Source organism: Periophthalmus magnuspinnatus, chromosome 17 (genome assembly GCF_009829125.3).
Source record: "Periophthalmus magnuspinnatus isolate fPerMag1 chromosome 17, fPerMag1.2.pri, whole genome shotgun sequence".
NCBI lineage: Eukaryota > Metazoa > Chordata > Actinopteri > Gobiiformes > Gobiidae > Periophthalmus > Periophthalmus magnuspinnatus.
The window spans coordinates 4,799,247-4,815,825 of record NC_047142.1 but is presented as its reverse complement, the minus strand read 5'-3'; the positions used below and the strand labels follow the sequence as shown (position 1 = coordinate 4,815,825).

The 16,579-nt window shown below is 39.5% G+C and overlaps 1 protein-coding gene across 1 annotated transcript in view; it reads right to left on the bottom strand.

Moving 5' to 3' along the window:
• LOC117385507 (tenascin-R-like) overlaps nucleotides 1–15,714 on the bottom strand; it is a 50,169-nt gene extending 34,455 nt beyond the window's left edge. Inside the window, 1 exon segment of the mRNA XM_055228602.1 lies at nucleotides 15,684–15,714. The gene's annotated coding sequence lies outside the window, so the exon portion shown is untranslated.
• Between the last annotated feature and the right edge of the window lie 865 nt (nucleotides 15,715–16,579).

Below are 16,579 nucleotides of genomic sequence, written 5' to 3'. Positions count from 1 at the left end.
CAGAAAACACTCTGTTCCACCTTGTGATGTCACATGGTAAAACAGGAAGCGCTCCACTAAATACACCTTCACTAGAATTATTTGGATAATTTCAGCCCTGGAATTGCCAATCTCTACTGAACTAAAGATAAAAGACGGACATTAACTTAAAAACTACCATTAAATGACATCACAAGGTGGAGCAGAGCATTTTTAGCTTTGGAGATGTAGCCAGATAATAATTGTCAGGATTTGGGTTTTTCGTGTGTTCTGTGCTGTTTTCCCCCCGTCACTTCTGTGTTTGTGCCTCGAGCTGGGTGGAGATTCTGGCTCCTCCCACACACACCTGCAGCACATTATCAATCAAGCTGCACCTGTGAGGATAAAAGGACTGAGGACCCGACACTCAGGGCCAAATCGTCTTGTCATCTCCTGGTTTTTCTTCATGTCATGTTGCAGATTATTCGTCCGTGTATCCACCGTGATCCCGCTCCTTGGAGTCACTCTGCACCTCCGTCTCCGACCCAGCTCTCCATGTCTGGTACGAACACCCCAGCCTCTGACCTTGAGACCCACGACCTGCTCCCTGACTAATGCAAACGACACCACTCCCAACTGTGCTCTGTCAACCTTCTTTCACATTCATGTATCTGCAAATAAACTGTGTAGAACTGTTCCACGAATCTGCATCTTTGGTCCCTCCGTCAGTCTTTACGACAATAATAAAGGGTCACTTAAACATGTGTAAATGAAACAAAACATAACTCCAGGTATGTTTTTGAGGAGGTAACAACATTATAACATGCTTAAAGCTCACAAGAGTCAGTTTTGTGTAATACAGGACCTCTAAGAAATGTTTAAAAATACAAAAACAAACCAATTGGGAGACTTTGGTGAATCATAACCAATCTTTTTTTCCAAATATAATAACAGAAATAAAATGGCGAGTATTTTTCACGTGCGCTTTTGTTTTTAAGCCAATTTTCAGATACATTATAGCAACATTACAAGTTGAGGCAATGAGTGAGCGGTGACTTTTTAGACTGAGCCATTAGCATAATAGTGTCATAGATCACAATAACTATATTCATAAATCAGCGGTCTAGACTGAAATTACATTCAGTAAAAATGCATTTGAGGGAAAGTATAAGACCTTTAAAGGCGTCTGAATGAGTCTGTCTCCAGCAGCAGAATGAACAAGAACAGAGGCTGGTACAGAGACAATCAGTCATACCAAACATATTGGCACCCCCGATCTATCACGGAAGACCCATAGGGGGGAGATAGTCAGTATGTTACAATCTACTGACTTGAGAGCGAGCCGGTAATGCTTTTAAAAATGACTTCAGCTTCTATGCAATCCTGAAGAAAGAGAAAACTCTCTGGTTTTAAAAGAACCTTCCCTAAAGCGTAGCGTCGGCGTCTAACATGACATGAACCGTTTAACCGCATCTTCACAACAAAATGAAAAGCACACCATCTCTGACAGAGCGAGATGGACAAATCCAAGCGTAACCGTGTGTTCAGACCCATTAGCCTAAGCACCGCGCTCGTGGCAGCGTGCAGTAGGCGGATCCTTAGCGGACATGATCATGATGAATGGGGCTGTGCTGATCTTTCACTGGCCTACTGTAACAAGCACGGCTGATTTATATTCAAGCTCAACGAGTGTGCTGCAAGAGGGTGATGGAGAGTGCAAGTTAAAGAGCCATCATACCGGTGTTTTAATTGCACGGCTATGGGTAATATGCAGAGCCTTGTAATATTCAAACTGTTGACTCACCATTACAGCAATATTAAAATACAGTGACGTTTTTTTGGTTGTGTACCTGAAAGCTTCGTCAAATCAATGCAACTGTTACTTTCTGCATTAAGTACTTGTCCAATAATACATTCACTCATCACTCTATATACAAAAAAATCAAAAATAAACATGAAAAAAGTGGAAATTCTACCACTGATGCCTAAAAGGAACTTGAAGAAAATTTGTAAAAGTACATTTAATGCACAAATCTCGCAGTTCGTACGTGTTAATCTCATTACGGGGCTGTGCAAGTCACTCCATGGAAGTGTGTGTTGGAAGTGTGAAAAAATATGGCTTATTAAAAGTGAGTTTCTCTGTTATGCTGCTTTAAGTTTCTATCCCAACTTCTGGATCGCTATGGTAAAAGGAAAAGGGGTACTGGCTTTCCAAATAAGCTCCCAAAAGTAAATTTAAATAAAAAGGTGGAGGTGTGAGTGAAGATTTGTGGCATATTTAGAGACTATCGTTTGTTGTTTTTTTTGTTTTTGTTTATTTTTTAATTTCATAATATCATTTTCTTGCTGTTACTTTGACTATAGTATAATCCTTTTTGAATAATGCATATGTGTCTCAATTCAGTTCAAGTTTACGTATCTCGCACATTTAAAAACAACTTCAGATGATCAAAGTCAAAGTTCACATAAAAAGTCAAGAAAAACAAATACAGATACAACAATATATAGGAAAAGAAAACAACAATACAACACCAAGATCTCCTGTGTAGCTAGTGTTAAATGCCAGGGAGAAGAGGTGGGTCTAGTCTTAAACTGCATTAAGGATCTGACAGGCAGAGGGCGCTGTTTCATAGTCTAGTCCAGGGGTGTTCATTATGTCGATCGTGATCTACCAGTCGATCGCGAAGGCATTTTGGGTAGATCACGTCCCGTCATCCATCCAGTCACATGACTAATATACAGGACAACCAGTCAGATTACACCTGACCCTAGGCCACATCATGGGCGCTGCACACGCATAAACAAGCGCGAGTTAGTTTAACCCTATAGCGTCGGATCCTATCGTCGCCGATAGAGCGGGTTGCGGACTTTCCAGCAGCGTAACTCCGTGCCCAGTTGTGCTCTCATGTAAATTCAAACGGCGTCTCAAAGCGGAGACACAGGGCTATCTAAATATGTTACCATCATTACGGTAATCTGCCTCTGTTGTCCCTCGAAGGTGACGAATGACACACACACACACTCATTTATTCGATGCGTAAAAGAAAAAATAAGGATGGATGTGTAAAATAGAAGTAGTTGTGTGAAAAAATGCAGTAAATTCTGATACTTCGTTTAACATGATTTTTATGGCTATAAAAAAAGACAAAACCGTAATCAACATGATTATCTCTGTTATCGCTTTCAAACGAAAAATGCAATTTTACTCCTGTCTGTCAGAAGCTACTGCCCGAACTGTGCATCCCTCACTGATTCCATTCAGTGCAAGTCAGAGCAGTAATCATCATTCAAGTAATTATGAACATGTAAGAAGTTCAGTTGTGTTGTGCAGTATTATCTCATGACGTTGTGCAAGGTACATCAAAATGCACTGAACATGTAAGAATTCATAATACATTTACAAATAAATATATGTTTAACATTTTTGTATTAGGTGGTAGATCTTTCAGACACGATCATTTTAAAAGTAGCTCACATACTGAAAAAGTCTGAGCACCCCTGGTCTAGGCGCTGCCACAGAAAACACTGTCTTAAACAAAGTATGTAATTAAAGTAATCACTTATTCCAGTATCGATATGCATAGTAAGTAAAATACTATAATAAAAAGTATCGGAAAAAGTGTCACGATTTTTTGAAGTATGAAAAATGGAGATAAAGGCATTACTTTAGAATAGAAGTGTCTCGCTCTAAGGCAGATACACCCTTCCAAACGGCAGCTAAATATGGAAGCGTGCATTAATGTGATCCCATATATAGTTTTGCCCTGGCTCTGTTTAAAGTTAAAAGAGGTTTCAAAGTCAGAAGATTTAGCTTTAGTCACGAGGTCCTGGCGCGGGCAGATTCCCATAGGTTTGGAGCGTGATGCATGAGGAGGGCAAAATTTTCATGGAGGCTCAATTATAGCTAGACTTAAGTCATTTATACTTAAAGGTCCCGTATCGTGCTATTTTCTGATCTACGTTAATGTTGTTTCCTCATCACAAACAGACCTGGAGTTTTGTTTCATTCACACACATTTAAACACACAAACCCTGAGTTCTTCTCTCAAACTGAAAACACTCCGTTCCACTTTGTGATGTCATCATGTGGTAATACAGGAAGTGCTCCAATGCGTTTTTAAACTCAATACATCATCAATAGAATCATTTGGATTATTTCAGCCCAGGGAATTGCTAATCTCTGCTGAACAAAAGGTAAAAGGTAGGTGTTAACTTGAAAACAACCAGCTGATGACATCACAAGGTGGAACAGAGCGTTTTGAGCTTTGGAAATATAGACAGACAATAAAGGGTTACTTAAACATGTGTGAATGAAACAAAACACGACTCCAGGAATGTTTTCGATGAGGTAACAACATTATAACGTGTCTTAAAGCTCACAAGAGTCAATTTTGTGTAACATAGAACCTTTAAGCGAACCAGGCACAAAAATAACTAAGTTTACTCCCCATTTCCAGATCAGAAGGTAAAGTCAGTTACATATGAGAATCACCTACTGTACATGATACGCTTTGACATGCCAATTCAATCTATATGCACATGAGCTAAAGTACAAGTACAGGACCCACCGCTTGTATGTCATTGATGTGGCCTTTCCAATCTGCACCGCCCCACCTGCCTTGATGGTAATTACATGTGTCAGCACGAAGCTTCTCAATCTGGGGAAGTTGAGTGGAAAAAGGTGACGCACGAAGTCATTGATTACTAAAGAACATACCATGTAGACCTAACGTGGTAATGTCCAATACAATGTCCCGTTAAAAAAAAAAAAATCACTTGAATTAGTCAAGAAGGTCGGGAATGAAATGAAAGAGGTTCGTTTTCCCTGGATATTTTATTTATTATTTGTAAAATCTAAGAAAAAAAAGATAACAGAAAATGATCCCATTTCTTAACAAAGCAAACCAGCGCGCAAAATAGCAACAGCATTTGGTAAGTCGCACAGTTTTAATAAAAAAAACAACAAATGATTCAAAATTCTGAAGAAATGCTACTATTCGTCTTGACCTGCAGCAGTAAAAGACTCTAAATATGACAGACTTAAACCAATTCAAAAGATTTTACCATGGGAAATGAGGGATTTTCAGTGCGTTAATACATTTCAAGAACCACACGATTAATTAATTGTCTATAATTGTGTGCTATGAGTGACAATGCATTTTGAAAACATGTTAAAATACAAAAATAAACCAATGTGGAGACTTTGGTGTTGATCATAACTAAGCCTTTTTCCAAATATAATAATAGAAATAAAACAGCAAGTGTTTTTCCTATGTGCACTTTAGTTTTGTTTTGTTTTTTTTAGCCAATTTTCAGATACATTACAACAACATTTCACGCTGAAGCAATGAGTATAATGAGGTAACTTTTTAGACTGAGCCATTTGCATAATAGTGTCATATGTCACAATAACTATATCCATAAATCAGAGGTCTAGACTGAAATACGATTCAGTAAAAATGCATTTGAGGGAAAGTACGAGACCTTTAAAAGGCGTCTGAATGAGTCTGTCTCCAGCATCAGAGTGAACAAGAACAGAGGCTGGTACAGAGACAGTTTTTTTTTTGTGTGGATTAAACAGATACAGTCAGATAAGAGTTACCTTAATGGTGAGAGCATGCAGAAAAAAGGAAAACATACTATAATTGTAAAACCTGTTCATGTATTTATTTATTTTTATCAGAGCAAAAGTCCAAATATCCATCTTATGCAAACGAGGTCACTGTAATTGAGCACACCTGAGCAGAACCATAAATTGTTACTAAAAAAAAGCATCAGTTTTATCTCATCTTTTAAAGTTTTTCATCTCAGATTACACTGCTCCCCGTCTGTCGCACTGAATATATTTTCTTTTATCTTCTATGTGGTTCACGGCCATGTAAGTCGATATGAGAATTGAATTTTTAAACGCACACTGCAATTACTCCCAGACGTTAATCCAATCTTTGTCAGGGGGGGCTGCTTCAAAAAGAGTCCTTTATCACGAGCGCATGGTGGAGGTGGGAGGTAGATATGGAAAAAGCCAGCAATAAATGACAAAACAGATAACAAAATGAAAGTAAAGCTCCCCCTCAAAAGCTGCAACCTTTTTCCACGCTGTCTTGTTTTAGTATTCCGGTGTTATAGCTGCAGTAGTGAGGTTGTCATTAGCAGTCAGGTGGTTGAATGCTAATTTCTCCTCAGGGATTACTGGAATTTGTAGCTATAGACACTAGGTCAAAGCTCAGGCTGCAATGTAATGCATGCTGCTTCCCCTTCATCACACTGCACTGCTCTTTGTAAACAAACTCAAAAGCCTATTAACCTGTTTGGTTGATTATATGTTGGCCTTTTTGACCTTGATATGTATGCAGTCAGCACTTGATTAGGTGGACTTCCACATACATAAGGTGAGTTTCCAGTGGAGTAGTTCAATAACCTTTGACATTTTCATTTTTTTCCTCCATAGAGTAGATTGTAAAAATAGCACTATGTGACAAAATGTAATTATAACACGTTTTATAGAACCCGTAAGCAAACCTGGGAGAGAGTCTGACACGCAAGTTGCTATGTTGCGTTTTGGGATGTTTCACTTTGCATTCTGAAAGTGTTGTTCTAAAGCTGTGCACACATGCCAAAACATGTCATGTATGGGAAAACTAACAATGTGCCACGGGCATTTTGAGACCTAGGAATAAGATAAGAATAAGAGGCAACGGCTTCAAGTTTTCCAGTAAAACATTTTGTACACTTTCACTTGGGCTGTAATGAATTAATGGGAATCTATCTAGGGCTCCCATTCCTTCCAGTCAAATTATTATCCTGTCAATCACACTCCTTCTATTTTACTTCCAGATTTAGGAGAAGCGTGTAGTCTTCAGGCAGCATTTGTATCCTTAATGCACTAAACACATTACTTCTACATCAAGACCACATTCAGTAGTTTGAATGGTGAGCTTTTTGTCATAGTCACTCTGAAAAGGTTTATGTGATTGTATAGTTTTGTTTTGGCTGTAAGTGTCAAAAGCACAACATGAAAACATTGAGCTTCATAGCTGCATTCAAGTTGCCATCAGAGGTGTGAGAGTTGCAAGCCTTTCGGGATTTTGATGTGCGCCAACAAAAGGATGACAGCCGGTTATTACCACAACATTTTAACAGCTACTGTAAGTGCTACGGCCTCTCCTTTTAGCATCCTGTCAGTGTGGATGAGTGAAAGGGATGCAGACGGGAGAGCTCTGTGCTATAGAGCTGAGTGAATGGTAAAAGAATACAAAGAGCGCATTAATGGATACATTAGCTTAAAAACAATAATCATCCGTATAGGCAGTCCATTTCTTGAAGCAAATTATGCAAGGTAATGTGTGCTGTGAGGCTAGAGCGCTAACCACCTGGGCACTGTGCCTGCATAATCGGGTCAAAGTCCATTTTATTCTCTCCCTCTTCATTCACAGTAGATTATTTTTGTGCTCTACATGTATCTTTTAAAATGAGTTTCAGTTCATATAAATCTATAAACGCAGAAAAGGCATAATAACAGTTATAAGGATCCTTTTCACAGCGGCATCACAACACAAGCAGCTGTTAAATACTTCTCTTCCCACACAGTGTGATTACACTTTGAGGTAGGTGGGTTTTGCAGCATTTTTGAGCGGTTATGGGCTCATAGAACATTCTAATCTCAGTTGGATCAAAAGCAGCATACTTCATTACCCTACCCCAGCACTAGTGTCATTCCACATCTTTCCATGGATACAGGGTTCTACGACTCAGTCCGTCCGGTAAAGTGTCTAACACTCTGCCCCATGGACATATGTCTCAATCTGTGCAAGTGGGCTCTGCTCTGGGTGGTCCTGGGGGGCCGGAGAGAGCAGATGAGTAGATGAGTCATCTGGGAGCAGTTCACTTCCAATGGAGAAGGACAGAGAGGTGCTTTATAAAGTAATGGGTGGGTGCAGACCAGCTGTGATTCTAATCTCCAGTGCTGCAGCGGTTGCTAAACTCACGGCAGGACTGAGGTGCAGTGATCATGAGCAGTCAGTGTGAAGAAGGGACATGAGTACAGCCTCCAGCTGCTGCAGACACCACCACCAGCCACAGAGGAGGGATCAACTGTAACCCCTGCAGATGATACATCGCTGCCTCCAGGATGACCACAGATCTGCAGCAGTGTGGTTGTAGTAAACTAAATAACCAGTCTTAAGTATGTTCACATAAGTGGGAGTGGATCATATAATACATTTTTCACATTTATATGGGACATTGCAAATTGTTATTTGATTTAACTTTGGCAGCTTATATAACTCTCCAGATGCACAGCATATAAGGAGATAACAGACACATGATCTGGATCAGTGCCGGTCCCTGTTTGACAAACCTGATGTCTCTCTGCATTTTCTTGAGCACTGAGTTTTATGAGTATGTTTTGATGATGCAAGGACTTTTTGTCCAAACATTCCCTCCTCCTGTTGTTGCAATGCTAAACTGCTGTGTCCTAATAAGCGCTTTAATGGAGGCAGACTGATTAAATGGGCCGTCCCGTGGTTTTTATCACCTCTGCCGTGCAGCACCTTTGCTCCATTTTTTATTATCTCTCCACAACATATTCAGCCACTCTTATTGCTCTACCAGGGTTTCCATTCTCCCACACTTTGTATTCTTACAATGTCTCTTTACAGATGTATTTTATTGAAACATAGGTGAGATATATAGAAGAGTGAGAAAGGTGGCGATACTATAGTGGCACTCTGTTACAATGGCTGCCTTAAGCTCTGGCAGCAGGCCCGTTATCCTCTCTTGCCGGGCCCTTATGGAGGTAAACCTCTAGCCTCCATTTGCACAGGTTAATGTGCAGCCACCCTGACATGAACACAAAACCAATAGCAGTCTCTGTTGTGTGGCTGATCGCTCTCTCTTTTCCAGCCTTATCCTGCACTTTTCCTGCATCTCTTCTTCTCCCTCTGTCTCCGACACTGGAAACATTACAATGGTTTTCTCATTATTCCCATCACTCTGGCCAAATTGCCTTGTATTTCTGGACCATTGGGCTCTGCCCATTGGCTGCTCCCACAACCTCTGAGCTGCACAGTCCTTAGTCCATTTCTGATACAGTGTGATGATCCTCCTGCAAAGCACGAGTGCAATCAAGAACAATCATATCCTTAGTTTGAAAGTAGATTGAAGTAGACTGGCTGCATAGATTGGATTTATACTGTATATTGAAAATGCTGTTTATCAAGCTCGTTGATGAAAAAAAAAAAGCTTTCCAGTTCACACATTTCACAAAAAAGTTTAATTTCTTTAGCCATATTATGTGCCTCTAACATCTCTATGGAGACAACATCACTATGGAGACGAGGCTTGGAAAGAGCAATCGCACCTCCAGTCAGCCGGGTTATGAGTTCAATAAAGGGTTTACAAACTCAACCATTCCAGGTATGTGGTGTGGATGGTGTACACAATGGAACAACACACAACCACATAATGGAAGACCAATTCCAAAAGAACTCCTCTGTGCTAGTGATACAGCTGTGATGTGAAACAGCAGCACAAAGTACATAGCCTGATAGTATACAAACTCTTAGATGAAAGCAGTGAGATAAAAAGTTTATGCAGCTTTAACAAAAAAAGAAAAAAAAACATTAGGACCATTTCTAGATGCCAAATGCATTCAGATAAAATCGATTGGCCTGTCAGATTTATCCTGTTTTTAAAATCTCTCTCAGTCACTACTCTGCCTTTTATGTTGAAGTTAATTGACCAAAAAGTTCAAAATTTCATTGTCACTTCACAGTTCACACAGCCGTGTTTATTCTTCCGGCTTGCCCTCTCTTTCTGCCAAGCCATTCTGGTCCTTTTATCTTCCACTTTCAAAGGCAGCTTTTTCTTGTGGGACACGCCCGACAACTCACTCTCTTGTCGGTTTATATACGGTAAAGAGCTGGGTTTCCCACCTGTGCTATCAGGGGCCCTCTCTCTCCTCTGTGATATGTCCAGGTGGAAACGACACATAAAACGTCGCCTCACTGAAAGTCGTCAGCTGTGTGGGGATGATAATGTGGCTCAGGGATCAGAAGAATCGGCATGTTCTTGTATTGCCGCTGTATGTTTGGTGCTATTATGGTGAGGGAGGAAAAACCCAAAGCGCTTAGCTGGGATCACATTCAATTATTACATCAACAGCTCAATAGCATTGATCCTCTATAAGCAGTTATTTTAAAGCGTGGGTGGGATTATGTTATTGACCAGCGTTATTATGAATAAACTAAGAAGCTGCATGGGAATTGTTCCTGTTTTGTCAAATTACTCCCTATTGTAGTTATCCTTGCAGAAATCCTGGGCAATAGTAGTGCAGTTGGTAGAGTGTTCGTCCACGTTCTGAAGGTTGCAGGTTCGAATCCCGCTCTTGACATAAACGCTATTGGTAGAGCGATCAGATGCGCTGACCCACAGGTTGGCAGCGCGATTCCAGCTCCCACAGATGGACGCTGTCGTTGTGTCCTTGGGAAGACACTTAACCCACCTTGCCCCAGTGTCTACATACACTTTTGTCTGAGTGTGTGTGTGAAAAGGTGGCTGGGTCCTTGATGTAAAGTGTTTTGAGAGCCTTCAAAGGTAAAGCGCTATATAAAAATGCAACCAAAAACATGCTTTTACATTTTAATGGTAGATTTGTTTGTATAAGACACACATTTGCTGCAGTGCAAGGAGAGATTAGTATTTGATACAAGTAAGTGTACTCTGGCTTGCTGAAACTTACATAATTGGACAAATAAATATTTTAAATATAAATATTTTCTTAAGGAAGTGTTAAATTAAAGCTCCATTGCCCTCACTGCATTTCATCTTAGAGTTTTTAAGCCTTTCACATGTCAAATCCTCATTGCTCTTGACACTCTAGACAGAACAGAAAGGATTACCGAGCTTTCTTCATCAGGGCTCGACCAAACTCTTTGAACAACCTGCCTCACGAGATCAAGACGAACCATTTAAAAAGAACTTACTCCAGAGCAAGTGCTTCCTAAACAGCAGTCAGAAAGTATCGAGATCTCATTACTCTGTGCACAAGTCACAGACAGATAACTAAATAGTCCACCTGGCAGCTCAAAGTGGTTTTGTGAAAGTGAGGGTCCTCATGTTAGGGCATCTCACACTGACGGAAATAACACAGGGTCAGATTGGAAAAGTCTTGTGCTCAGAGAAGTAAAGGTCATGTTGAAAGGGTTATCTCTGGCACATGTGTGTAGTGCCACACCAGGATGTGATAGCATCAGCTCCTGGAATAGATCGTTGAGGCGCAGATACAAAGGTCTAGTTCATTAGCAGAGCATGTTGCACAGACAGGCTGCAGACACTTCCTTTGCTCTGCGGTCTTAAGCACGCCCGGGTAGAAGTAGAAGACATTCCCACTATAAAATGAGTGAATTGAAAAGAAATATGCAAATATTTTAAGTGCAAATATTTAACCGCAGAGATTGTTTTAGCATCAGCTAAAATGAGGAGATGACAATGTGTATAAACGATAAATCCCTTTTTTATTTAGTATCTGTTAATCTGTTTATTATTTAGTATCTTAACAGACTGATAAACCTATATATCGTTCTGCCGATCTCCAAAATGGGTTGATATTTAGTTTTGGGCGAACTCCTGTCTAAAAAGTAAACACAAAGCTGTATTTGAACACTTCATTGTGAAAAGATGACTGCTCAAAACATCACTACACAGTCCGTTTTTAGGTTTGTGGTTAAAAAAAAATACTGTGGTGAGTTTTCAGTGGATTTAAATGATAGAATTTGGGAAAATAAAATAATCATCAGCCCAAAAATATCAGCAGAACATATCGACCAATGGAAACAAACCTTAGGGTCAATCTCTAATTAGGCTAATTGAAAGTTCTATGAGGTGTGATGATACTAACCCCGAGCTCTATTGACAGAAAATGTTACGTTTAAACAACTATTAAATTTGATCTATTTAACTTGGACATCTTCACTCACCAAATCTATAAAACCGTACGCTGAAACTTGTTTGAATATTTTAAAATCCTCTGGGGTCTACGTGTCCTTCCAGTACAGTTTCAAGCCACGTGAATTATTTTTTTTTCCTTCTTTATCAGAATGTTTCCTGCCGCTCACATACAGTCTCTCTCCTGCTGACGCCTTCACTCAGCAGTGGCAGCTCTGGTGAGTCTGTGTGACAGCTCCGGCCCCCTCACTCTATCTTTGGCTGTGACGAACATGTACACACAGGGCTTTCATTTGCGCTCTCTCTCCCTCATATAAAAGCGCTGTCAGAATTGCCTGATGCCTTCTCAGATGCGAGAAAGAACCTATGAGGAATTCCAATGCTTGTATATTCTTTGGGATGCAGCGGTGTCTGTCAGTGTGTCTACAGCGTAATCAGGACTGACACAGGCGCACGGACCATAATCCCCATTGATTAGAAAGTGGAGATCAAAGACTTCCACCGGCGTCGCTCTCACCTCCTAGTCCCACTCGGCCTCCTCTCACTCTTCCTCTGTCATCGCTTTGAATATGCTCCGAGGCGTTTTGTAGACAAGGAAAAAATACGTTCGTTTTTTACTGTAGAAAAATAAGATGGAGAGTAGCCGAGTGGTGGGACATCAGCTGCATGAGGTAGTAATACTAAGCTACAGAAACTGACAGCATGAATTTCGTCTGTTATTTGGAGGAATGGATCTTTATTTACTTATGAGTTAAAGAAGTAGAAGCCAGGCCTGTAGGATTTGTGAGTCTTAAAGTCGTGTAAACACTGGTTCATTTTAAAATGTCTGGAGCGATACACCTCACTTTCCTAATGCATTCGTATCATCCTAATTATTCACCCCAATGAGCTTAGAAGTGTTTAAAAACTTTCAGAGGCCAGAGTTTTGCTGTGACGGTAAAGCCAACAAATATTAGCATGTTAACAGCATACATCCTGCTTTACTGTGGAGAAAATACAGCCTTGATCACTCTCTTTCGCTGTACTTTTTGTAGAGACAGATATCAGTCTGGTCATCACTCCGTGTTTCGTAGCGGCCCAGGCTCAAACATGGCTGTGCAGATTAGTTTTGAATGTGAAACAAACAAAAGAGCTCATTGGTCACCTGTTATTTTGAACAAAATCAAACATCTGAATAAATATATCACCTCAGATGAACAGTGTTGTGCTTCACTCTTAGATTCTGCAGAAATCAGCAATGTTTGGCATGTGTTTCCCTAATTGGCTAATCCACCTGTCAGTCACGCCCATCTGAACACGGAGAGATTCACTGGTTACTCCTAAGAGCTGCTTTTAAAATATATTTGTGCTGGGGCAAAACAAATGTGGCTCACCTACAAAAATCAACAAAAATTGACTGGACTAAGACGACACCAACCAAATTAAAAGTCAAAGGGTTTCCTATACTGTATTTTTTGAAGAATCATCGCAGGGTGTTCGTCTCAATCTCAAATAGAGCACCAGAAAAAACATGCTTCTCAGTATTAGTACCTCAAAACTAGAGCCAATAATCAGCAGCTGTAACTCCACTTATTTCTTTGCTATTCCACAAAAGTAAACACAGGTAGCAATCAAAGTTTCCTTCCGCTCTCCTGCTACAATAATGTCAATACTCTGTGTCTACAACCTGAAATTTGCTCCAACTGATTAAACGCAATGTCTGAGTCAGTGCACAGTGTAAACAAGACAACCAAGCATGTTGTGCCGTGTGACTTCCATAAATAATAATATTAATGAGAATAGTGGTCCAACGTGTGCAAGTGAGATGTTAACATGTCTTGTATAATAATTGAATCAGTAGCATCACCCACCTATGACTTAAAAGACGTTGAAGAAGATTGTAGGTGATTCAAAAACATTGTGTGCAAAACTGACTCTTGTGAGTTTTAAGTCACATTATAATGTAACCTCCTCAAAAACACACCTGGAGTTGTGTTTTGTTTCATTCACACATGTCTGAGTAACACTTTATTATTAGTCTGTACATCTCCAAAGCTCAAAATGCTCTGTTCCACCTTGTGATGTCATGAAGTGGTAACAGCTCCTTTTACCTTTAGTTCAGTAAAAGATTGGCAATTCCAGAGCTGAAATCAACCACATGATTGTAGTGAAGCTGTATGGAGTTTTGTTTGTTTTTTATTACAAATATATAAACAGTGAACAATGGCAAGAGACTTAAGCATGTGAAAAATATTAAACAAATGTAAAAAAAAAATACAGTAGTACATTTTAAATTCCAAATTCTGTGCAAAGTGCTTTTGTTTTTCCAGGCTTTTGGGTTTGTACAATAGTTTAAAGAAATTATATAAGAGGACATAAGGGATTTAAATAACGCAGGTTTGGGTTTCTGGTTAGAAAATTTACCACAATGAACATGATATTTTGAGAGGATTAGGTTTAGATTCAATACGTATATATATATATATATATATATATATATATATATATATATATATATATATATATATATATATGTGTGTGTGTGTGTGTGTGTGTGTGTGTGTATGTATGCATGTGTGTATGTATGCATGTGTGTGTGTATGTATGTATGTGTGTATGTATGCATGTGTGTGTATGTATGTATTCCACATCTTTTTCGAAAACAGCAAAAATTTAATGTTTTGCATTAAGTTGTTTAAAAACACAGTGGAGCACTTCCTGTAGTACCACATGACATCACAAGGTGGAGCGTTGAGATCTGTTTGAGAGAAGAACTCTAAATATGCAGGATTTGTGTGTTAAACATGTGTGAATGAAACAAAACACAACTGCAGCTCTGTTTGTGATGAGGAAACAACATTATAACACAGATCAGGGAATAGCGTAATACGGGCCCTTTAAGTCATCCTGTCCCTTAAGTGTGTTCCATTTATACCATTTATAATAACCATATGTCTCTCAGATTACGTTTAAAACTAGACGTTTTCTTCTTGGTGCAACTGGAGCATTGTTTTAACAATCTGTGGAATGGCATGCGTAAACAAGTACAAAATGCTATCTCTCAATCCCAGGGCAATGTTAGAGCTGCTAATTAAATTATGTGGCCACTACTGCTTTAGAGTAAGGCGTTTTCATTACAGGAAATGTATACTACCATTACTACTACTAACGCTGAGAAGCATTAGGGTGCGATAAAGCAAGTGCAGTATTTATTAGAACTCACTAATTAAAAATAGAGTTGTTCTACTTAAAACATTTATTTGCATACCTTTATCTTTATTTCATATTCAGTAATCTAGCCATTATCTTTAACAGCTGAGTTTAATTGTAGTGGGACAACAGAGGGAGCTGAGACAATAGCACAAGACTATGTCCATGAGCTGATTACACAGTCTGTGAGTGTAAACATCTCCAGGTCAGCTGCAGAGGAGATGTAATTGTCCTGCTTTGTAACTCAGCTATGCTCCATTTGTCCAGCCCACAGACAGACAAACTCACAAACGCAGATATGTAGTGTGTACGTGTCCGGAGTGTAAGAGCCGCTATCCATTTGTGCTCTTATTAGGAGCCAGTGGTGGTGATGAATACATACAGGGAAATTAGTCCAAGACGGGGCTAATTGTCTGATTAGATGTGCTTCAGGTTGATAGATGCACAATAAGAGCGTGCACATAAAGCAGTCATTAAGGGACATTAGACCATTAAATTGAACATTACAGTATAGCCAGAGGGAAAGATATGGGACTTCATTAATGCTTCTTTGCACGTAGGAGCGGCCATGTTTGTGTGGATGTGCACACTACCTTTTCTGTCAGGATCTTGTCTTCTTGTCTTGTTGTCTGCCGAGCTCTGCCTCTGCACCTGTCCGGAGAGGAGACACGGCTTAAATTAGCATTACAACAATAGCACATTTGCACAAGTCTACACCATTTGCTGAATGACATTTGGAAAGCAAATTGTGGTGGAGATGTTTCCACTATTATTCTCATAGTGGAAACATCTCCACCACAATTTGCATAGTGTGTGTGTGTTTGAAATAACTTACCATTTTTAACCAGCAACTCAAACTATGTGAATATAACAAAAAATTTTAATAAACCACCCGAAGCTTGAGTCATTTTTTAGATTTTCATTCATGGAATTAATTAGGACGTTAATTTTAACACAGAATTTAAAGAGGCACTATGTAACTTTTGTAGTCACATTCTTGTGTCCATGGAGCTGATATAACTTTGCCCAAAATGTTTTTCAGTATTCATCTCCATGGAGACGAGCAGGCAATGCCACCAGGCCAGCTTACAAGTCAAGTATTTAGGAGCAACACAAACATCTGTAATTGAATTTATGCTAAATAGAAGTGTAATGCCACACTGTGTAGCAATCCAAACGAAGCAATAACATCTCTATGGAGACGAGCAGGAGGTGTCCCCTCCAGTAGAAAAGTTACATAGTGCACCCTTAAATATTGCATAATTTGTTTCTTCTTTGTTTCTTAAAAACATTGTAATTTCAGTCACTGCTGCCTCGTAGAAATGCATAATCAAGGCTGTTTAAAGCCTGATTGTTGCCTATAGCTTCCAAATGTAAATGTATGCTAATGCAGTGACTTCTTATTATAAATTAGCAGTGTTTGTCAGCCTTTTCTTTTCCTCGAGCCACAAAATGCTGCTCTCAGACTCCCTTTAATAAACAGAGGAAC